The sequence below is a fragment of the Loxodonta africana genome, chromosome 5, assembly GCF_030014295.1.
Source record: "Loxodonta africana isolate mLoxAfr1 chromosome 5, mLoxAfr1.hap2, whole genome shotgun sequence".
NCBI classification, from domain to species: domain Eukaryota; kingdom Metazoa; phylum Chordata; class Mammalia; order Proboscidea; family Elephantidae; genus Loxodonta; species Loxodonta africana.
Window position 1 is genome coordinate 114758261 of NC_087346.1, and position 23924 is coordinate 114782184.

Genomic DNA, 23924 nt, shown 5'->3' on the forward strand with positions numbered 1-23924 from the left:
CCTCTCAGCTCTAAGTTCTCCCTTTTTGCCTGCTCTGTGAAAATGGGTCTGGGCCCTTAAATATTTCCCATTATCAGTACACATAATGTTGAACTTTGTCAATAGAGAGCACTTTAGAGGCTTTGCAGGATGAAAGGTTTTTGTTCCCAGGTTCTAATGTGCATGTCCAGGATTCAGTTCCTGGAGTACAGGTGGTTTCTCCAGCATGAGGCTTAGCATGCACAGCTTTTCCACAGCCAGGATCCAGCTGTGCACAGTGGCCAGCACCCAGTGGCAAGCAGCCTCCTCTAGAACAACCTTAGGTGAAACACCTCCTCGTGAACAGCTTTCGCTGGCACCTTAGAAGGCATATTTCTGGTAAGTTCCTGAGTGTGAATTTCCAGCAGTTTACCCAGGGGTAATATCACAGTGACATCTCTGACATCCAGTGAACCATGCTGTGCCTTGTTCAACAGAATCTAGATCTAAGACCTGGGGTTGTGGGGAGGGCAGAGTAAGGACTCTTCCTTGAGTGCTAGGGGTTGTGGCTGCTCCTTATATCTGCTATACTATGTTCTTTAGAGTTTTCTTACTTCTTACTAGCCAAATCCTCATTACTTTAATTTCATATAGTAATTAATGTAAAAATACAATTACTGTTATATTAAACATCATGAATTCAAATGTCTCTATGGTTCCTTTCTCCTGATTTGACCCAGACTGATAAACTTTATTTACATTTGTTGTAGCTGTTCTTAGCTGCCTTTGAGTTGACCTTCAACTTATGGCAACCCCACGCACAATGGAACAAAATGCTGCCCAGTCTTGAGCCACCCCCATGATCAATTGCAGATCAGACACTTGTTATCCATAGGGTTTTCACTGGCTGGTTTTAGGAAGTAGATCGCCAGGCCTTTAGTTTGTGTTAATCTGGAAGCCTGCTGAAATGTGTTCAGCATCATAGCAGCACACAAGCCTCCACTGACGGAGCAGTGGTGGCTATGCATCAGGTGCACTGGCAGTAAATCGAACCTGGGTCTCGTGCATGGGAGCCAAGAATTCTACCACCTAGCCACCTGCTCCTTGTTTACGTTTATATAGATATTGAATTATTTACATTACATTATTTACATTTACCCTTATAAAATAACTAAACTAATAAACTTAATAATAACTCTCCATAAATTTTAAAGAATAAATACCTATGATTCAATTGGTACCTTTCTCACTGAATCCTCACTTTGCCAGATAACCACGTTTCCCAAGATGGAGCCAAATACAGTTTCTGGTAGGTTTTTCTTAGCATTCAACTTGCCTCAACATTAAATAAGAAAAAATACAACTGAAAGAACTGTATTGAGTACCTTTCACATGCCAAGTAATCTATTTATCTCATCTTGTTTTAATCCTCACACTGACCCATAGAGATAAGTATTATTATTCCCATTTTATTTATGGGGGAACTGAGACTGAGAGGGTTAAATAACTCACCAAAGATCACATATCCAGTAAGTAGAAGAAATGAGATTCAAACCCAGATAAGCCTGACTCTAAACCCCAAACTCTACAACATCTTGCTGCTTCCTGAGATGACTTTTTGCTTTGTGTAACTGCATGTCTTCTGTCTGCCTCAGTCACAGAAGGCTGCTCATTCTGACTGAACTGTTAATTTATGTTTTTATTTCCCTTGCCCTCAAAAGCTCTTCTTCTTTTCTCTGCATTCATCAGAAGAAAATCAAAGTAAGAAAACAAGAACCCGGTATGCAACTACCATTGAGAGGATGTAAAAAAGAAAAAGCTTTCACGTGTCACTTCCCCTCAGTCAAAAAGAAGTATTTTCTGTCATATATGAGGGGGATTAAAATTGTACCCTGCCTTTTCTTCCTCCAATCAACACTGGCTATTCAGGGTCAATATTACAATTAAACTTTAGCTCTGTGGAATTGATTCCCCTTAGTTTGTTCAGGAATATTGTTTATATTATATTCAAAATAGCATATTTTCAAGTGCTGAAAGGAAAAAAAAACTGTCATTCTTGAATTCTATATCTGGCAAAAACAAAATCCTTCAGAAAAGGAGAACTAAGACATTCTCAAATAAAGGAAAACTAAGAGAATCTGTCATAAGCAGGCCTACCCTGAAATAATGGCCAAAGGAAGTTCTCCAAACAGAAAGGAAATGAAAACCAAAGGACACTCTGGAGTTTCATAAATAAAGAAAAAACAATGGAATAGGTAAAAAATAATAATAATAAGGGTAAATATAATGGACTACCCCATGAATTTTTGACAGCAAAAATTATAACATCTGATGTAACGCTTAATGTGCATAGAAAAAATATATTTTAAAGTGGAAAGGGTTAAGGGACTTAAACAAAGTAACATTTCTACATTCCACTTGAAGTAGTAAAATGCCATTTCTAGTAGACCATGACAATTTACGTATGTACATTGTAATGCCCATGGCAAACACAATCTTAGGATTCTCTAGAGAGACAGAACCAGTGAGAAATCTCTGTCTACTTGTCTATCTATCTATCATCTATCTAGAGAGAAAGAGAGAGAGACTTACTTCAAGAAATTGGCTTATGTGATTGTGGAGGGACCGGCAAGTCCAAAATCTGTAGGTCAGGTGCCAAGAAGAATAAAAAGGAAGAGTTTTCCGGGAAAATATCTATTTATACTCTGAAGGCAGACCATATATAGGGAAACTCCTTTCTTGCTCTTAAGACCTTCAACTGATTAATGGAAACCTACTCACACTGTAGAAGGTAATCTACTGTACTTGAGGCCAACTTATTTAATTACATGTAACTATTCTATTACAGCAACTAGACTAGTATTTTGCCAAAAAGTGGGGTACCATAGCCTAACCAAGGTCACACATAAGGTTAACCAGCATAACCAAGAAGAAAACAACACATCTAAAATATCTTCCAGCAAGGTGAGAATCTTTGTATCACAAGTTAATATGTGCTACAGAGACATACTTCAGGAGAGGCACTAAAACATCAAGTGGGCAGGATGACTCAGTCACCCATTCAGCCTGTCCAGTGTTTAAGCAAAAGAATAGTCATGAACTAAACAGTCATAGTGAAAGAAATGAACCTTCAAAAAGGGCCATCAGCATGGGCACCCTGTCACCAAAGCTGATCTAGCTATTGCTGCTAAAGAATGCTTAATATGCCAAAAGTAGTGAGCCCCCAGTATGGTACCACCATTCAATGAGACTAACCAGACACTTACACTCTGAAACTGTATAGCAGTGTTTCATCTTGCCTGTGATTGGCCTACATTCTGGACATAGTTCCACACTTACTCCACCAGCACCACTACCCAGGGCTCATACCAAAAACCAAACCAAACCGGTGCCATCAAGTCAATTCCAACTCATAGCAACCCTATAGAAGAGAGTAGAACTGCTCCGTAGCATTTCCAAGGAGCGCCTGGCAGATTTGAACTGATGACCCCTTGGTTAGCAGCCATAGCACTTAACCACTACACCACCAGGGTTTGCCCCAGGGCTCATAGGATGTTTAATTTACTATCATGGGATCAGGCATAATATTACCGTGAAGCAATGAAGCTACTTTATAGAAAATGAGAAGCGGCAGTGTTCATGTGACTGCAAGATCCACTGTTCCTACCACATATTGTGCCATCTAAGCTGCTGGCCAAATAGAAGGCTGAAATGACCTCTTGAAGGTACAGCTGAAATACCAGCTTAGAGAAAACACCTGGAAAGGTTAGGGCCCTATCTCTTAGGATACAGTATACATCTTAACCCAATAAGTATTATATCGTGTAATGTCCATAACCACTACTCATCTGTCAGTTTGATGAATGTGGTGGCTTGCATGTTGCTGTGACACTGAAAGCTATGCCACTGTTATTTCAAATCCAACAGGGTCATCCATGGTTGGCAGGTTTCAGCAGAGCTTCCAGACTATGACAGACTAGGAAGAATGACTTGGTGATCTACTTCAAAAAGAAAAAAAAAATTGGCCGGTAAAAACCTTATGCAGAACATTGTCTGATATAGTGTCAGAAGATGAGCGCGTCAGAGTGGATAGCACTCAAGATACAACAAGGGAAGAGCTGCCTCCTCAAAGTAGAGCCAACCTTAATGATGTGGATGGAATCAAGCTTTCAGGACCTTCTTTGTGGAACAACACAAAATGAGAAGAAATAGCTGCAAATATCCACTAATAATTGGAATGTGGAATGTACAAAGTATGAACCTAAGAAAACCAGAAGTTGTCAAAAATGAAATGGAATGCCATCAGTCCTTCTTCTTTGTTTCCATCTTTCACATTCCAATCACCAGTAATTATCAATGCATCTTGGTTGCATATTTGATCAATTTCAGAAGTTGATAAAAGTCCTTCAATTTCTTGATCTTTACCAGTAGTGTTTAGCACATAAACTTGAATTATAGTCCTATTAACTGGTCTTCCTTGTAGGCGTATGGATATTATCCTATCACTGAAAGCATTGTACTTCAGGATAGATCTTGAAATGTTCTTTTCATCAATGAATATGACACAATTCCTCCTCCATTTGTCATTCCTGACATAGTAAACCACCTGATTGTCAGATACAAAATGGGCGATACTAGTCCATTTACGCTCACTAATGCCTGGAGGCGTTCGCTCATCTACTCAAGAAATTTGTAAGACAGCTACCTGGCCAACGGATGGGAAGAGATTCATATTTGTGCCTATTCCAAAGAAAGGTGATCCAACAGATGTGGAAATTATCAGAAAAATATCATTAATATTACACACAAGTAAAATTTTGATGAAGATAATTCAAAAATGGTTATAGCAATACATCAACAGGGAACTGCAGGAAATTCAAGCTGGATTCAAAAGAGGACATGAAACGAGGGATATCATTGCTGCTATCAAATGGATTTTGGCTGAGAGCAGAGAATAACAGAAAGATGTTTACCTGAGTTTTACTGACTCTGCAAAGGCATTTGACTGTGTGGATTATAACAAATTATGGATAACACTGTGAAGAATGGGAATTCCAAAACATGTAATTATGCTCGTGAGAAACCTGTACATAGGCCAAGAGGCAGTCTTTCGAACAGAACAAGGAGATAATGTCTGTTTTAGTCAGGAAAGGTGCTATACTTTCATCATACTTATTCAATTTGTACGTTGACCAAATAATCTGAGAAACTGGACTGTATGAAGAAGAACGGGGCAAAAAAAGGGATGGAATTAGGAATACCTCAGCTCACCATCACTACCAGTGACCCTATTGGGGAAATATGCTCACTTTTCCCACTGTTTTAGGCTCTGTGTCACCCTCCTACTAAAGAACATAATAAGAGTCCCACTAATCTTAAAGCTAATGTTCCTGCCTGTTCACTTTGGGAACCTTATGCCAGCAGGTCAGCAAGCTAAGAAAAGCGTTACTATACTGACAGGGATAATTGATCATGACCATCACAAGGAGCTATGACTACTGCAGCAGATTAGGGGCATGGAGGAATATGTTGGCACTCCACTGGTACTTCCATTCCTAGCTGTAACTGTGAATAGGCAAGTACAGCAACAACTGCATGAAAAAGTCAGAATGACCAAAAAGGCACATACCCCTCAGACATAAGGATGGGGTCTGAGTCACCCCACTAGGTACGCCATACAGAAGTGCTAACCAATAGGGAGAAGAATTTAGAATTGGGAGTGGAGACAGGAGATAAGTATTGGCTTAACCTCAGAAAAAAATGCAGCAGCAGTGGCTGGAGTTCATCCCAGTAAACCTGCTCTTGTGAATTTCCCCAGGCATTGTGTACAATTCTGAAGAAGCTGTATCTGGATGAAATGAACTTAATATGAAAAGCAAATGAATCTGAGCTCAAGGGGTGGAGTACAGTGGATGCTTTTGGTGCCCCACCCACATCCTGTCAGCGGGTGGTCATTCATTTACCTAGTTGGAGTGAGTATTGGTTGGTAACAACTCAAAGCTACTCCATTCTATGGAGAATTGCCCTCACACCAACAAAAGCAGCCTCACCTTGGAGGCTATGACCCCCAGGGGAGACCACTGGCAATAGCTAATTTACATGGGGAACAAAAATTTGTCCCCTTTGCCTCACAGTGGAAGTGATTTTGTGATGCAATTTGTGTTCCACAGCTTCCTTGTAGGATTAGACCGAAGACCACATTCTTATTCAACTTTTTTTCTTTCCTGTCTTATCCTGTTTTCCTCAATTATCTTCATCTGGAAGTGCTTCCCTGAAAAAAAGATTGAACAAAAATCCTCATCTAGGCTCTACTTCTAGGAAACCTGATCTAAGACAGTTGTGAATCTTATATTGTTGCTGTGCTATATGCCTTGTGAAACTTGATAAATTTCCATTAAATCTGAAATTTGAAGCCAAACTGTTAAATTTAAAGCTGTGAGTGACACACTCTGTATGTCACCAACTATATGCATTTCATATTCCTTGAGTTAGGAAATCAGAGTTTATGAATAATGTAATAAAATTCTATTAATTCAGAAGAAGTCCCTGAGTGGCGCAAATGGCTAAGCACTTGACTACTAAACTGAAAGATTAGTGATTCAAAAGACTTCACCAAAAAAGTAAAAAGGAAACCTACAAACTGAGGGAAAAAATTTGGCTATGACAAATATGACAAAAGTCTAATCTCCAAAATCTCTAGGAAAATCCAACACCTCTACAATAAAAAGACTAATAATCCAATTTGAAAAATGGACAAAGGATATGAACAGGCACTTCACCAAAGAAGACATTCAGGCGGCTAACAGACACATAAGGAAATGGTCACCATCACTAGCCATTGGAGAAATGCAAATCAAAACTACAATGACATACCATCTCACCCCAACATTACTGACACAAATCAAAAAAACAGAAGATGGCAAATGGGGGAGATTGGAACCCTTATGCACTGCTGGCAGGAATGCAAAATGGTACAACCATTTTGGAAAACAACATGGTGCTTCCTTAAAAAGCTAGAAATAGAAATACCATACAATCCAGAAATCCTACTCCTAGGAATATATCCTAGAGAAATAAGAGCCATCACATGAATAGACATGTGTACATTCATGTTAATTGCAGCATTATTCACAATAGCAAAAAGATGGAAACAACCTGAGCGCCCATCAACAGAAGAGTGGGTAAGCAAACTATGGTACATACACACAATGGAATACCATGCAACAATAAAGAACAATGATGAATCTGTGAGACATCTCACAACATGGATGAATCTGTAGGGCATTATGCTGAGTGAAATAAGTCAATCACAATAGAATAAATACTGTATGAGACCACTATTATAAAAACCCATGAAAAGGTTTACACATAGAAAGAGGGATAGGGAGGGAAAAACACTAACTAGACAATAGATAAGTGGTAACTTTGTGAAGAGCAAGACAGTACACAACACCGGGGAAGTCAACACAACTTGACCAAGACATGGAAACTTCATAGATACATCCAAATTCCCTGAGGGACCAAATTACTGGGCTGAGGACTGGTGCCCATGGTCTCCAGGGTCATCTAGCTCAATTGGCATAAGATAGTTTATAAAAAAATTTTTCTACATCCTGCTTTAGTGAGTAGCATCTGGGGGTCTTAAAAGCTTATGAGCAGCCATCTAAAATAGTCCACTTGTCTCACCCCATCTGGAGCAAAGGAGAATGAAGAAAACCAAAGACACAAGGGAAGGATTAGTCCAAAGGACCACAACTACCACAGCCTCCACCAGACTGAGTCCAGCACAACTAGATGGTACCCAGTTACCACCACTAACTGCTCTGACAGGAATCACAATACAGGGTCCCGGACAGAGCTGGAGAAAAATTCTAACTCACACACACACACACACAAAAAAAAACAGACTTACTGGTCTGATAGAGACAGAAGAAACCCTGAGAGTATGGCCCCCAGACACAGTTTTAGCTCAGTACTGAAGTCAATCCTGAGAGTCACCTCTCAGCCAAAGATTAGATGGGCGCATAAAACAAAACGAGACTAAATAAGCAAACCAGCCCAGGAGCAACGACAAGAAGGCAGGAGAAGACAGGAATGGGGAACAGGGAACCCAAGGTTAAGAAGGGGAGAATGTTGACATGTCGTGGGGTTGGCAAACAATGTCACAAAACAATAAGTATGTTAAACGTTTAATGAGAAACTAGTTTGCTCTGTACGCATTCATCTAAAGTACGATAAAAGATAAAAATAATAAAAAGAAAAGTTAGCAGTTCAAACCCACCCAGAGGTGCTTTGGAAGAGAGGCCTAGCTATCTGCTTCCAGAAGCCTTGAAAACCATATGAAGTAGTTCTATTCTGCACACGTGGGGTCATCCTGAGTCAGAATTAACTCAACGGCAACTAACAACAACAACATTAACCCAGGAGAAGAATGAAGCTTTAAGTCCCCGCTTTGATGATGTCTTTCCAAAATCTTCATTGTTCTAAAGGCAGGAAACATGCAATCACACAGAGTTTAAATTTCAAAGTAATTGCTTTGTATGCCAAGGAAATTGCAATGGAGACGACTGAAAGAAATGACTTGAAATAATTTTCACCATGTCACAAAATCTATTCTGCTTATTACTAACCTGTTGTGAAGGTGATTTTTCACAAAAGTCCAATTAAAAAATATATTACAGAGCAAATCACAAATTAGCATTGTACTGTAGAGGGAAGTATTTCTAGAAATATCGAATATCATGGTCAGAAAATATCAAGGCAAAAACAAAAATAAAAACACTGCAAAAAACTTACGTATTAAGTGGTCATCAATAACATTAGAAACCCTGGAGGGCTGAACTCTTTTTTAGGCAGAACACAGAGCAAACACAGAGCAAACACAGAGCAAACACATTATCATTTAGCTCTGGTTATCCTAGGCTTTAAGAGTAGAAATTTATAATCTAGGTGACCAAAATAAAATTATGAAAAAAGGCACTATACTACTACTATTAGGAAAAGAGTATGTTATTAAAATTCATTACTCATCTTTCATAGACATAGTAATTTTCAAACTCATCTTCCATCAAAGGAAGCTTCTAATATTTTGACAAACCACAGTGATTGGCACTTACATTAGCACTAGCATAGTTCACATAGGAAAGACAGGTTAAATGCTTGATTCTTTCAGTAAGAATTCAATTTGTGAAGATGATTTCTCAGAAAAGAGCAGTGAAAATGAGTTGCAAATATTGCCGACATGTTGGGTGTGCCCAATGCTTTCCTCGAGACTAGTTAGAGCAGCTTCACTGGGACTCCTGGAAGAAGTTCAGCCAGAATGCTCCTCAAATCTGGGATGGCAAGACTTCATCTCACATACTTTGGACATATCATTAGGAGGGACCAGTCCCTGGAGAAGACATCGTGCTTGGTAAAGTAGAGGGTCAGCAAAAAAGAGGAAGACCCTTATGAGATGGATTGACACAGTGGCTGTAGCAATGGGTTCAAGCATAACAATGATTGGTGATGACACAAGACCCAGCAGTGTTTCATTCAACTGTACATAGAGTCGCTATGAGTCAAAACCGACTCAACAGCACCTAACAACAACAATGCTTACCTCAAGACTAGTTAGAGGAGTTTCAGTGGAACATGTACAGCTTAATATATGAACATCTATTGTGGAAAACCCAGTAAACTGGAATCTGGATCTTACCTGAAAAAATGTAAAAGGATAGAGTCAGAATGGCCATTGATGAATGAACCAAAAGACAATGAGGTCTACCTCCACTCCAAAGTTTATCAGAACAAGAGTACATGAAGAATTCCAATGGATCAAACATAGGTCAGGCATGAGAGAGAGAACTTGTACAGGCTTGTATGTCCCATCCAATACAATCCGCTGGGGTGTCCAATGACTCCCATAGATGACATGCTGGATTTCTAGTAGCAGAGAAGGAAGTAAGTAATCAGATAGAAAAGAGTGTATCACTTATAGCAAGAGAAATTCCTGAATATGGGAGAGAGGTCTCTTTAAATCTCATGAGAAAAAGAATCATCTTTGAACACCTACTCAACCTAGAAAGTGGAAAGCCACATTAAGTCAGTATACAACTAATAGAAGTTTCCTGCATCTAAGGCTTAAACACAAAGGGTGTTTACTGGAAAATTTTATCTTAAAATCCAAGGAAGAGTTGAACAATTAAATTAAAATAGGAAGGAAAGGAATGCAACTGGCCCTTAGCAGTGATTGAATGCCATGGAATTTCTCACTCCATTTCTTGCTTCTTCTTTCTGTTAAATGTGTGTTTCATGCTCATCTGTTTCACTGGGGACTGACATCTATCAGAATCCACAGATTGCCTCATTTTACAGGGTGCTACAAATTACAAAGTTTTGCCCATCATAGTTTCTGCCCTCTGGAAGGAGTATGTCATCACTTTCTTTGACCCAAGTCCCCCAATTCCAGGAATAGAACTCATTGGTCAGCTTGGCCAAGGATTGAGGTTAACTTATAACATGATTGCCTTAGAGGCAGAGGGATTTTATGACAGCAATTGGAAGACACGCTTATTCCATAAATATCCACTGCAATAACCCAGGACAAACACTGTGAGTACCTGTTCTACCATTTAATACCTCCTTGGGTTTTTTGTATGAGGCCAAAAGGTCAGCAGTTCAAATCCACCAGGTGCTCCATGGAAACTCTATGGGGCAGTTCTACTCTGTCCTATAGGGTTGCTATGAGTTGGAATCGACTCGACAGCAATGGGGTTTTTTTATGAGGCCATGGATAAATCAACCACTCTGATATTGAAACCCCATGTAAGTAAATATAAATATCATTGTTCCTATTTGCCACCCAAGGATTTTGTGAGAAGCAATAGGATGAAGACTCTAAAAAAAACTTTGTAAACTATAAACCAAGGTAAATATAAAAAACATTCTGATGATGATAATAATATAACACCCTTAACACAAGGGATTTCTCTTTCTCTATATATTTGTTCTTGTTAGGTGTCTTCGAGTTGGTTCCAACTCAGAGTGACCCCATGTACAGCAGAACGAAACACTGCCTGGTCATGCACCATCCTCACAATCATTGCTGTGCTTGAGTCCATTGTTGCAGCCACTGTATCAATGCATCTCGTTGACAGTTTCCCTTTCTTGTTGACCCTCTACTTTACCAAACATGATGTTCTTTTCTGAGGACTGGTCCTTACTGATAACATGTCCAAAGTATATGAGATGAAGTCTCGCCATCCTGGCTTCTAAGGAGCATTCTGACTACTTCTTCCAAGACAGATCTGTTCGTTCTTCTGGCAGTCCATGGTATAGTAAATATTCCTCACCGACAACATAATTCAAAGGCATCAACGATTCTTTGGTCTTCTTTATTCATTGTCCAGGGTTCACATGCATATGAAGCGATTGAAAACACCATGGCTTGGATCAGGCACACTTTAGTCCTTAGAGTGACATCTTCACTTTTTTACTCTTTAAAGAGATCTTTTGCAGCAGATTTGCCCAATGCAATACATTTTTTCATTTCTTGACTGCCGCTTCCATGGGTGTTGATTGTGGATCCAAGTAAAATGAAATCCTTTACAACTTCAGTCTTTTCTCTGTTTATCATGATGTGGCTTATTGGTCCAGTTGTGAGGATTTTTGTTTTCTTTGTGTTGAGGTGTAATCCTTACTGAAGGCTGTGGTCTTTGATCTTCATCAGGGAGTGCTTCAAGTCCTCTTTACTTTCAGCAACCAAGGTTGTGTCATCTGCATAATGCAGGTTGTTAATGAGCCTTCCTCCAATCCTGATGCCCCATTTTTCTTCATATAGTCCAGCTTCTCGTATTATTTGCTCAGCATACAGATTGAGTTTGGTGAAAGGATACAACCATGAGGAACAACTTTCCTGACTTTAAATCACAGAGTATCCCCTTGTTCTGTTCGAACAATTGCCTCTTGGTCTAAGTACAGGTTCCTCATGGACACAATTAAATGTTCTGGAATTCCCATTCTTCACAATGTTATTCATGTTATCCACACAGTCTAATGTTTTTGCATAGTCTATAAAACACAGGTAAACATTTTTCTGGTATTTTCTGCTTTCAGCCAGGATCCATCTGATATCAGCAATGATATCCCTTGTTCCTCATCCTCTTCTGAACCCAGCTTGAATTTCTGTCAGTTCCCTCTCACTGTACTGCTGCAACCATCCTTGAATGATCTTCAGCAAAATTTTACTTGTGTGTAATATTAATGATATTATTCAATAATTTCCACCTTCTACTGCATCACCTTTCTTTGGAATGGATACAAATATGGATCTCTTTCAGTCTGTTGGCCAGGTAGCTGTACACCAAATTTCTTAGCATAGATGAGTGAGCACTTATAGCCCTGCATCTGTTTGTTGAAACATCTCAGTTGGTATTCCATCAATTCCTGGAGCCTTGCTTTTTGCCAATGCCTTTAGTGCAGGTTAGACCTCTTACTTCAGTACCATTGGTTCTTGGTTATGTGCTGCCTCCTGTAATGGTTGCATGTCAATCAATTCTTTTTGGTACACTGACTCTGTGTATTCCTTCCACCTTCTTTTGATGCTTCCTTCATCTTTTAATATTTTCTCTGTAGAATCCTTAAATATTGCAATTCGAGGCTTGAAATTTTTCTTCAGTTCCTTCAGCTTGAGAAATGCAAATGCCGAGTGTGTTCTTCCCTTTTGGCTTTCTGTCTCCAGATCTTTCCACATTTCATTATAATACTTTGTCTTCTTGAGCCACCCTTTGAAATCTTCTGATCAGCTCTTTGACTTCATCATTTCTTCCCTTTGCTTTAGCTACTGTATGTTCAACAGCAACTCTCAGAGTCTCTTCTGAAATCCATTTGGGTCTTTTCTTTCTTTGCTGTCTTTTTAATGATTTCTTGCTTTCTTCATGAATGATGTCCTTGATATCATTCCACAGCTTGTCTCGTCTTCAGGCATTAGTGTTCAACGTGTTAAATCTATTCTTGAGATGGTCTCTAAGTTCATGTGGGATATACTCAAGGTCACACTTTGGTTCTCATGGACTTGTTTTAATTTTCTTCAAATTCACCTTCAACTTGCATATTAGCAGTTGATGGTCTGTTCCACAGTCAGCCCTTGGCCTTGTTCTGACTGATATTGAAATTTCCATAGTCTCTCCCCACAGACATAATTGATTTGATTCCTATGCATTCCATCCGGTGAGGTCCACCTGTAGAGTTGCTGCTTATGTTCTTGAAAAAAGGTATTTGCAGTGAAGAAGCTGTTGGTCTTGCAAAATTCTATCATGTGATCTCCAGAGCCATTTCTATCAACAAGGCCATGTTTTCCAACTACCAATCCTTCTTCTTTGTTTCCAACTTTCCCATTCCAATAACCAGTAATTATCAATGCATCAAGATGGCAAGTTTGATCAATTTCTGACTGCAGAAGTTGGTAAAAATCTTCAGTTTCTTCATCTTTGGCCTTAGTGGTTGGTGCATAAATTTGAATAATTGTCATATTAGCTGGTCTTCCTTGTAGGTATATGGATAATATCCTATCACTGACAGCGTTGTACTTTAGGATAGGCCTTGAAATATTCTTTTTGAAGATAAATGTGACACCATTCCTCTTCAATTTGTCATTCTTATAATAGTAGGCCATATGATTGTGTGATTCAAAATGGCCAGTACCAGTTCATTTCAGCTCACTAATGCCTAAGATATCCATGTTTATACATTCCATTTCATTTTTGATGATTTCTATTTTCCTAGATTCATACTTCATACACTCCATGTTCTAATTATTAATGGATGTTTGCAGCTGTTCCTTCTCATTTTGAGTCATGCCACATCAGCAAATGAAGGTCGCAAAAGCCTTCAACCACATTATTAAGGTTGACTCTATTTTGAGGAGGCAGCTCTTCACCTGTCATATTTTGAATGCCTTCCAACCTCAGGGGTCATCTTCTGGCACCACATCAATGTTCTGCTGCTATTCATAAGGTTTTCACTGGTTAATTTTTTCTGAAGTAGGCTGTCGGGTCCTGCTTCCTAGTCTGTCTTAGTCTGGAAGCTTAGCTAAAACCTCTCTGCCATGGGTGACCCTACTGGTATTTGAATACTGGTTGCATAGCTTCCAGCGTCATAGCAACATGCAAGCCCCCATAGTATGACAAATTGACAGAGGAGTGAGGGTACATATTTGTAGGCCATACAAATAGTCCCACAGTGTTTATCATAGGTTTGTTTCTTGCTAGATAGTCTTCTGTCTCGTATGTAAATGGTTTGTCTATTTCCATCAGCAATATAGCAAATGCTATGCGGAAAAGAGATATAGTCTAAGCAGGGATTGCAAACTGGTGACCCACTGAGGTACTATCCCTCTAGTGCCCTAACCATCATGCTCTCACTAGATCACACAACCCAACCACTCCCTATTAACTTAGAAATCTCCTTAAAGCTGCCTGAACTGTAGTGATTTGAGTTTGTGACCCCTAAACAAGAAAGAACATGGGCTCTGGAGAAGAAAAAAAAAGTTCATTTAAATGTTGGTGGCAATATTTTTTAGAGAATTGTCTTTAATTAACAAAATAGATCAGTAGCCTATTTTGATACAGGAAGCATCAAAAGAAGGTGGAAGGAATACACAGAGTCACTATACCAAAAATAATTGCTTGACGCTCAACCATTTCTGGATCAAGAACCAATGGTACTGAATGCTCCTTAGAAACAGGGATGGTGAGACTACATCTCACATACTTTGGACATGTTGTCAGAAGGGATCAGCCCCTGAAGAAGTACATCTTGCTTGGTAAAGTAGAGGGTCATGGAAAAAGAGGAAGACCCTCAATGTGATGGATTGACACAGTGGCTGCTACAATAGACTCAAGCATAACAATGATTGTGAGGATGGTGTGGGACTGGGCAGTGTTTCATACCATTGTACATAGGGTTGAAATGAGTCAGAACCAACTGGATGGCACCTAACAATAACAACAAAAACAGCCCGTTTTGATTATTGATTTTTTTTTTTTTTCTTCCTCCATGGTGTATATATTTGGTATACAACAAGCAGTGATTGGGTCTGGGTAATAGGATTATTTTCCTACTGAAATAGTAGTATCTTTTTCTAAAACTTTTCTGCTATTTTATAAGAGCAAGAATTAAAACCTATATGGGTATTTATTGCTCAGAAAATGAATGAGTAAACATCAGGGAAATACAGGTCAAGGCTTGGCTAAGTTACTGGCTTATGGTCATCTTTGTATTGATTTCCCTAGTTTCCATTTCACTCTGCCCTAGGCTATTTGAAATACTGCAGCTAAACGCTATCTCCTCCTTTGACGGTTTTCTGCCCAGTCATTTTGCACTTCAGCAATATTCTTGTTCCCTTCCTTAATGGACTTCTGGGAACGGAAAAGCAACTGCAATGCGAGTACAGTGAATTAAGTGAAGGGGCCAAGTCATTAACAAAACTCTAAGTTTGTCCTAGATTCCTGATACACATTACATTGGCACAGTCCCTCTATCCTTTAACATGTTCCTACACATATTATTTCCTTCATTTAACAAATAGGTGTTCATATTTACCAAACGCTTGTCCTGCAACAATGGTGATACTCATATTTTCTTTTGATTCTATTAATATGAATTTTATTGATATATTTTCTTATGTTCAGACCTCATTGAATTCCTGGATCAGGTCTGAATAATGAATTATTATTTAATAACCAAATGTGTGATTAGCTAATATTTTATTTAGAATACAGAGATGTCCATTCGCAAGTGAAACTGGCTTATCATTATGTTTTTCTTTCATTGCTCTTATCTGATATTGAAATCAAGATTAAAGTAATCTCCTTAAATAAACTAGTGAGTCCTCTTTTCTGGGAAAAAATTTATAAGATTAACTTTTCCTTAAATATCTAATTAAAATTCCCTGTGAAACTGACAGGGCTGCAAAATTTTGGTGACAGGGAGGTATTTTGCAACCTTTTTAATGTCTTTATTGCTTACTGACCTTTTCAATTTTTCTAATTTGTGCACTTTATATTTTTTCCAGTATTAATGACTTCTTATAAATTTTCAAGTGTATTCTAATATGATTGATCATAATACTGTTTTTTATTTTTTTAATCTATTATATCTGTAGGTATTTTTCTTTTTCATTTTGTGTTTCAATTTTCGTCTTGATCTGTTTTTCTTTTTTTATTAATGTCCACTCTTATTAAAGACGTTTCATTTTTATTGTTTTAGTTCTTTATTGATTGGTCTTTTATCTTTTTATTTCCTTATTCTTTGTTTCTTTTGATTGACTTCTTTGATTTTGCTCTGTTGCATTTTTTGTTTCTTGAATTGAATGTTTGAATTATTCATTTCCAAAGTTTCTGGTGTCCTGATAAATTTATTTGAAATGATACATTTCCCTTAAAAGTCTCCTTTGCTCTTGTTGCTTTTGTTGTTAGGTGCCATCTAGTTGGTTTCAACTCATAGTGACCCTATGCACAACAGAACAAAACACTGCCCTGTCCTGCGCCATCATCACCATCATTGCTATGCTTAAGCCCATTGTTGAAGCCAGTGTGTCAATCCATCTTATTGGAGGTCTACCTTTTTTTTCACTGACCTCCTACTTTACCAAGCATGATGACCTTCTTCAGGGACTGATCGCTCCTGACAACATGCCCGAAGTATGTGAGACGTAGTCTGGCTATTCTTGCTTCTAAAGAGCATTCTGGCCGCACTTTTTCCAAGACAGATTTGTTCATTCTTTTGGTTGTCCACGGTATATTCAATATTCTTCTCCAACACCACAATTCAAAGGCATCAAATCTTCTTCAGTCTTCTTCATTCATCTCCCACCGTTCACATGCATATGAGGCCATTGAAAATACCATGGCTTGGGTTAGGCGCAACTTAGTCTTCAAGGTGACATCTTTGCTTTGCAACACTTTAAAGAGGTCTTTTGCAGCAGATTTGCCCAATGTAATGCATCTTTTGATATCTTGACTGCTGCTTCCATGGGTGTTGCTTGTGGATCCAAGTAAAATGAAATCCTTGACAACTTCAATCTTTTCCCCCATTTATCATGATGTTACTTACTGATCCAGTTGTGAGGACTTTTGTTGTATTTATGTTGAGGTGTAATCCATACTGAAGCCTGTGCACTTGAATCTTCAATAGTAAGTGCTTCAAGTCCTCTTCATTTTCAGCAAGCAAGGTTGTGTCATCTGCATAACGCAGGTTGTTAATGAGTCCTTGCACCAATCCTGATGCCCCTTTCTTCTTCATATAGTTCAGCTTCTCAGATTATTTGCTCAACATACAGACTGAATAGGTATGGTGAAAGAATACAACCCTGACACACACCTTTCTTGACTTTAAACCATTCAGAATCCTATTGTTCTGTTTGAATGACTGCCTCTTGATGTATGAACAGGTTCCTTGTGAGCACAATTAAGCGTTCTGGAATTTTCATTCTTCTCAATGTTATCCATAATTTGTTATGATCCACACAGTCGAATGCCTTTGGATGGTCAATAAAATATAGGAAAATATCTATCTGGTATTCTCTGCTTTCAGCCAGGATCCATCTGACATCAGCAATGATATCACTGGTTCCATGTCCTTTTCTAATTCGGCTTGAATTTCTGGAAGTTCCCTGTTGATATACTGCTGCAGCTGCTTTTGAATAATTTTCAGCAAAATTTTACTTGCGTGTGATAATAATGATATTGTTCGATAATATCCACAACCAGTGGGATCACCTTTCTTGGGAATAGGCATAAATATAAGTATCTTCCAATTGGTTAGCCAGGTAGCTGTCTTCCAAATTTCTGGGCATAGATGAGTGAGTACTTCCAGTGCTGCATTCATTTGTTGAAACATCTCAGTTGGTATTCCACCAATTCCTGGAGACTTCTTTTTCACCAATGACTTCAGTACAGCTTGGTCTTCTTCCTTCAGTACCATTGGTTCCTGCTCATATGGTACCTCCTGAAATGGTTGAATGTCAACCAATTCTTTTTGGTGTAGTGACTCTATGTATTCCTTCCATCTTTTTTTGATGCTTTCTGCTTCATTTAGTATTTTCCCCATAGAATCCTTCACTATTACAACTCGAGGCTTGAATTTTTCCTTCAGTTCTTTCAGCTTGAGAAATGCAGAACGTATTTGTCCCTTTTAGTTTTCCAACTCCAGATCTTTATAATACTTTACTTTGTCTTCTGGAGCCACCCTTTGAAATCTTATGTTTGACTGTTTTACTTCATCATTTCTTCCTTTTGCTTTAGCTACTCGATGTTCAAGAGCAAGTTTCAGAGTCTCTTCTGAAATCCATTTTGGTCTTTTCTTTCTTTCTGGGATTTTTTTTTTTTTTTTTTTTTTAATGATCTCTTGCTTTCTTCGTGTATCCTGTCCTTGATGTCACTCATCTGGTCTTCGGTCATTAGTGTTCAATGTGTCAAATCTTTTCTTGAGTTAATCTCTATATTCAGGTGGGATATACTCAAGGTTGTACTTTGGCTCTCAGGGACTTGTTCTAACTTTCTTCAGCTTCAACTTAAACTTGCATATGAGCAATTGATGGTCTGTTTCACAGTCGGCCCCTGGCCTTGTTCTGACCAATGATATTGACCTTTTTCATTGTCTCTTCCCACAGATGTAGTCTATTTGATTCTTGTGTATTCCATCTGGTGAGGTCCATGTGTATGTATAAAAATAGTCGCTGTTTATGTTGGTGAAAAAAGGTATTTGCAATGAAAAAGTACTTGGTCTTGCAAAATTCTATCATGCGATCTCCAGCATCATTTCTATCACCAAGGCCATATTTCCCAACTACTGATCCTTTTTCTTTGTTTCCAACTTTAGCATTCCAATCTCCAGTCATTATCAATGCCTCCTGATTGCCTGTTTGATCAATTTCAGACTGCAGATGTTGGTAAAAATCTTCAATTTCTTCATCTTTGGCCTTAGTGCTTGGTGTGTAAATTTGAATGCTAGTCATATTAACTGGTCTCCCTTGTAGGTGTGTGGATATTATCCTATTACTAACAGTATTGTACTTCAGGATAGATCTTGAAATGTTCTTTTTGACAATGAATGTAACATCATTCCTCTTCAAGTTGTCATTCCCAGCATAAAAGACCATATGATTGTCTGGTTAAAAATGGCCAATACCAGTCCATTTCAGTTCACTAATGCCTAGGATATCAATGTTTATGCATTCCATTTCATTTTTGATGATTTCGAGTTTTCCTAGATTCATATTTCGTACATTCCAGGCTCCAATTATTAATGGGTGTTTGAAGCTGTTTCTTCTCATTTTGAATAGTGTCACATCAGTACATGAAGGTCTTGAAAGCTTGACTCCATCCACATCATTAAGGTCGACTCTACTTTGAGGAGGGCAGATCTTCCCCAATCGTCTTTTGAGTGCCTTCCAACCTGAGGGGCTCATCTTCTGGCACTATACCAAATGATGTTCCTCTGCTATTCATAATGTTTTCACTGGCTAAATCTTTTCAGAAGTAGGCTGTTAGGTCCTTTTTCCCAGCCTGTCTTAGTCCAGAAGCTCAGCTGAAACCTGTCCACCTTGGGTGACCCTGCTGGTATCTGAATTGGTGGCATAGCTTCTAGCATCACAGCGACACACACAAAACCCACAGTACAACAAACTGACAGACACATGGGGGTAAAATCTACTTTAGCCATACAAATATTGGGAGCCATGAGTGACACAAATGATTAAGCACTCAGTGACTAACCAAAAAACTGGCAGTTTAAATTACCCTAAAGCATCTCTGAAGAAAGGTCTGCTGTTCTTCCTGGCCATCTACTTCTGAAAGGTCACAGGCATTGAAGACCTCATGCAAAGTTCTACTCTGAAACATATGGGGTTGACACTTGCCACCATGAGTTGGAATTGACAACATTGTTTTGGTTTTAGTATTTGTTTTTGGTTAAAAATTTGACATATGGAACTTTTATTGTTGTTTGAGTCTTAAAATTTCATAATTCCTTTTATGATATCTTTTTTTTCCTAAGAGTTAATTATTAACATAAAATCAGACATTTAGGATTTTGTAAGCTATACATTTTTCTTTTTCAAAATTTCTAGCACTAATAGATTATGGTCAGAAAACATAGTCCCTTGGCATTTACTGTGGCTCCCTTTATAGCCTATTTTACAAGTAAGAGAATATTCTGTAGATGATTTATGTGAAAATTTGTATTCTCAGTTTTTTTGGTGTCAAGTTGTGTATATATATACACACACACATATATACGTACATATGTATATAAAAATTCAAGCTTATTTATTATATTACTCATATCTTTTTATATTTCTATTTAGTATTTGTCTTACTAGTTTATCAATTTTTGAAAGGAATTATGTTAAATCTCCTGTAACATACTTTGGTATATCTATTTCTATACTATTCTGCTATTGTTGCTTTGTGTATTTTGAGGTTGTATTATTAAAGCATATATGTTCACACTGGTCGAACCTCATTACTCTTATTTTCTTGACCAGTATATATCACCATTACCCTTTTTTTCTCGTATGATACTTTTTGTTTTGCTATATCTTGAGTCATATATTAAGATTGCTACTTAACTTTCTTTTAGTTCATATTAGCTGGTATGATTTCGTATCCTTTTATTTTCAGACTTCCTGTATCTTTTTGCCTGAATTGGGTCTAAACGATGGGCTGTTGATTTTGATGTTTTATTTTTTAAAGTATTATCTAAATCTTGATATTTTAATTGGTGATTAATAATTCCAATTTTTGTACTTCCCTATGTATCTTTTTTTTTTTTTTTCTTACTTTCCATTTGCTAGATCAAGTTTTATTCTTTTGAAATAAACATCTGGTGTGGATATTGAAAAGCTTGAAGTCAGGTTTTCTTTCTTTTCAGGTGATCTTTTTTTATGGGAGCTTTTAGAATTTTCTCTTTTATTGATATTGTTAAGTTTTACTACAATGTGTCTCTAAATATAGCGTTTTTCTTATCTATCCTCCTTGGCAATCCCTGAGTCCTTTTAATCTGAGATTTCACATCTCTCTTTAATTCTGAGAAATTTGTTGTAATTATTTTATTTTGCCCTATCCATTGACTCTGCTTCCTTGGGATGCCCTATCATACTTCTTTACTTTGTATTCTTGAACTTTATAGTTTCTCTTCATTTTTTTCTGCTCCTTCTGAAAGAGTTCCTGACAAGTTACATTTTTTCAGGTTTCTTTTCTCTGAATTCCATGGAACTGGACTACAAAATAATGCTAGTCATCTCTCTCTAAATATGAGGGCAGTGTGGTTAAAGTGATAGTACAAGATGACATTAGAAGAACAGGGTTGTATGTGACTATGCAAAGTACCTTACTCAGAAGTCAACATGGTTCAGGTTATTTAAATACACCCCAGTGGGAGGAATCCCTAATTTTAGAACCAGTTTCATTTAAGTAAGTTCTCTGCGTGACAGGAAATTTTGTTTTTGTGAAGCTAACGCCCCTTGGGTTGTCACTGGGCTCGTGATATTTGTTCTTCTACTTATGTCTTTATGAGGAGACATTTTGTGAACCAATATCCTCTGGAGATATAAGCCAAAAATCAGCCAACTTAGCCCCTAAACTTGTGCCTGTTACTTGAAAAGTCCTTTTCATTTTTACTACCCGTGGTTATTATATAATCATTCTGTTTTGGCTGCTTCTTATTCCCAGATCTACCTTCATTTGTTCAAGATAGTTTTCATAGCATTTTCATTTCTAATATCACTCAAATCCATACCAACCACCACTTTAGGACAGGTCTTCATAGCCTCAGTCTTAAACACTTTTAAAGCCTCTTTCGAGTCTCACTAACCAGACTTTTCCTCTTCCAGTCCTTTCTGTGATCAAGCCATCTTTTCCTGCCCTGATGCCTATAGAATTGTCCTTCTCTTATTGTTATTGTTATTAGCTGCTGTAGTGTCAGCCCCTGACTAATGGATACCAGGTGCACAATGCGGTTGGAGTGTTGTGATGCACAGGGTTTTCACTGTCTGATTTTTTGGAAGTAGAACATCAAGCCTTTTTTCGTAGGCAGTCTTAGTCTGGAAGCTCCACTGAAACCTGTTCAGCATCACAGCAACATGCAAGCCTCCACTGATAGACAAGTGGTTGTTGTGTTTGAGGTGCAGGTCTCCAGTATGGTAGGTGAGAATTTTACCACAGAACAAGTAATGCCTCGTTTTCCTATTATGGGGGGTCTTAAAGGCCCTCTGCAAAAATATGATTCTCACAACCTAATCACCAGACTTGTATGTTTATGATTTTCAAACTTGCTTTGCCTATGTGCCCTTTGTCATCCTCTTCTTCATCTCCGTGTAGCTCCATCTCACCTCTTCCACTGAATTTTCTCTGACCACTTTGTCTCAGTGATAGCTCCCTCTTCTAATATCCACTTCCACAGTGTTTATGTAAGTTTATAGTGCATTTTTCACCATAGTTTAATATTTCTATTATTTCCTTTAAAGCCCCCAGATATATTTCTGAGTATAGTAACTTATATCCTCTATCGTGCTATGCTCCCTCTCCCAACATCTTCCAGAACCGGTCGCACATAGTAGAAAATGTGCAACAAATACAGTATTGGTATATGATGCTGAAAAGTGTAGCAGGACCATGAAGAATGAATGTTCTATCAATCCTTGATGAAAATATATGCAAAAACCATGTAGAATATTCAATAAACAACATCAAAAGTTCTCTCCTAGTAAATATAATGTATTACAATAAGGAAATTATAAGTATAGCACACAAAATATATAGTGAATAAGTGTTATTTAGAAAACTTTGAACATTCCATGCACCCTGTAGAGTGCTGGAAAAGGCCATGAATTATTGATATTCACCCATCACAAGAACAAATTACACTATCACAGGTTCTAACAAGCTCAGGAGTCAAAGATCACACCACATGGAAGCTTAGCATTTTTATTTTAATATTAAACTTTGAGGTCTTAAACATACATTGAGGAACAGAGTATCTTTATTTCTACTGCAGACAAGACATTTGCAGAGATATGAAAGCCTTTTAATTTACACATCCTTTTCTTTTTTTCCAAAGCATAATTGGAAGGGAGGACTTCAATGGTTAAGGAAATCTTAAAAACTCTTGTGAGAACTATGCTCATTAACCATAAACCTCATAAAGCTAAGTGTTCTCAGGATACCTTCAAAAACTGGTTTATGCTATACTCTTTGTCCTTCAGGCTCTACAGACCCATGACCACACATGCCATTAAAAAATTTCAAGCACAAATTACTTGCACTGTTAAACTTTAGAGTTCACAAAAACATTCAAGCTGATTAAAAAAAAAAAAAACTTGAAACACCAAATTTCCATAAAGAAAGATGAAAGCAAATTACCAATCCACATTTCTATATTTAGGAGATTAAAGAATCCTGAATTAAATTCCTAGAGACTTCAAAGCATCGAGGCTTTATACACACTTCCTACAAGAAAAATACAATACTAAAAAATTTTGCAACAAATTGTACATAGAAAACAAAAATGTATCTTTAAACACTTAGCCTCAAAAGTTCTCACTAGCACTCAGTGCTCCTAAGTAGATATGCCACCCTTGGCTTCAGTCTCTTAAACCTCACAGCAATATGAAAGGAGTTCTATAATCAGATGATGTCCCAACAAAATAAAGAAAAAAATCCCGGAGACTTTCCACTTCAACCACATGAATCTATTCTCCCTTCAATATCAGTTAAGTAGTTCTGTCAATTCTGACTCATGGAGATCTCCTGTGTCAGAGTAGGACCATGCTCCATAGGGTTTTCAATGGCTGGATTTTTTGGAATTAGATCACCAGGCCTTTCTACCTAGGCACCTCTAGATGGATTCAAACCACCAATCTTTCAGTTAGCAGATGAGTGTGTAAACTATTTACCCCACCCAGGGACTCCATCCTTCCTTAATGA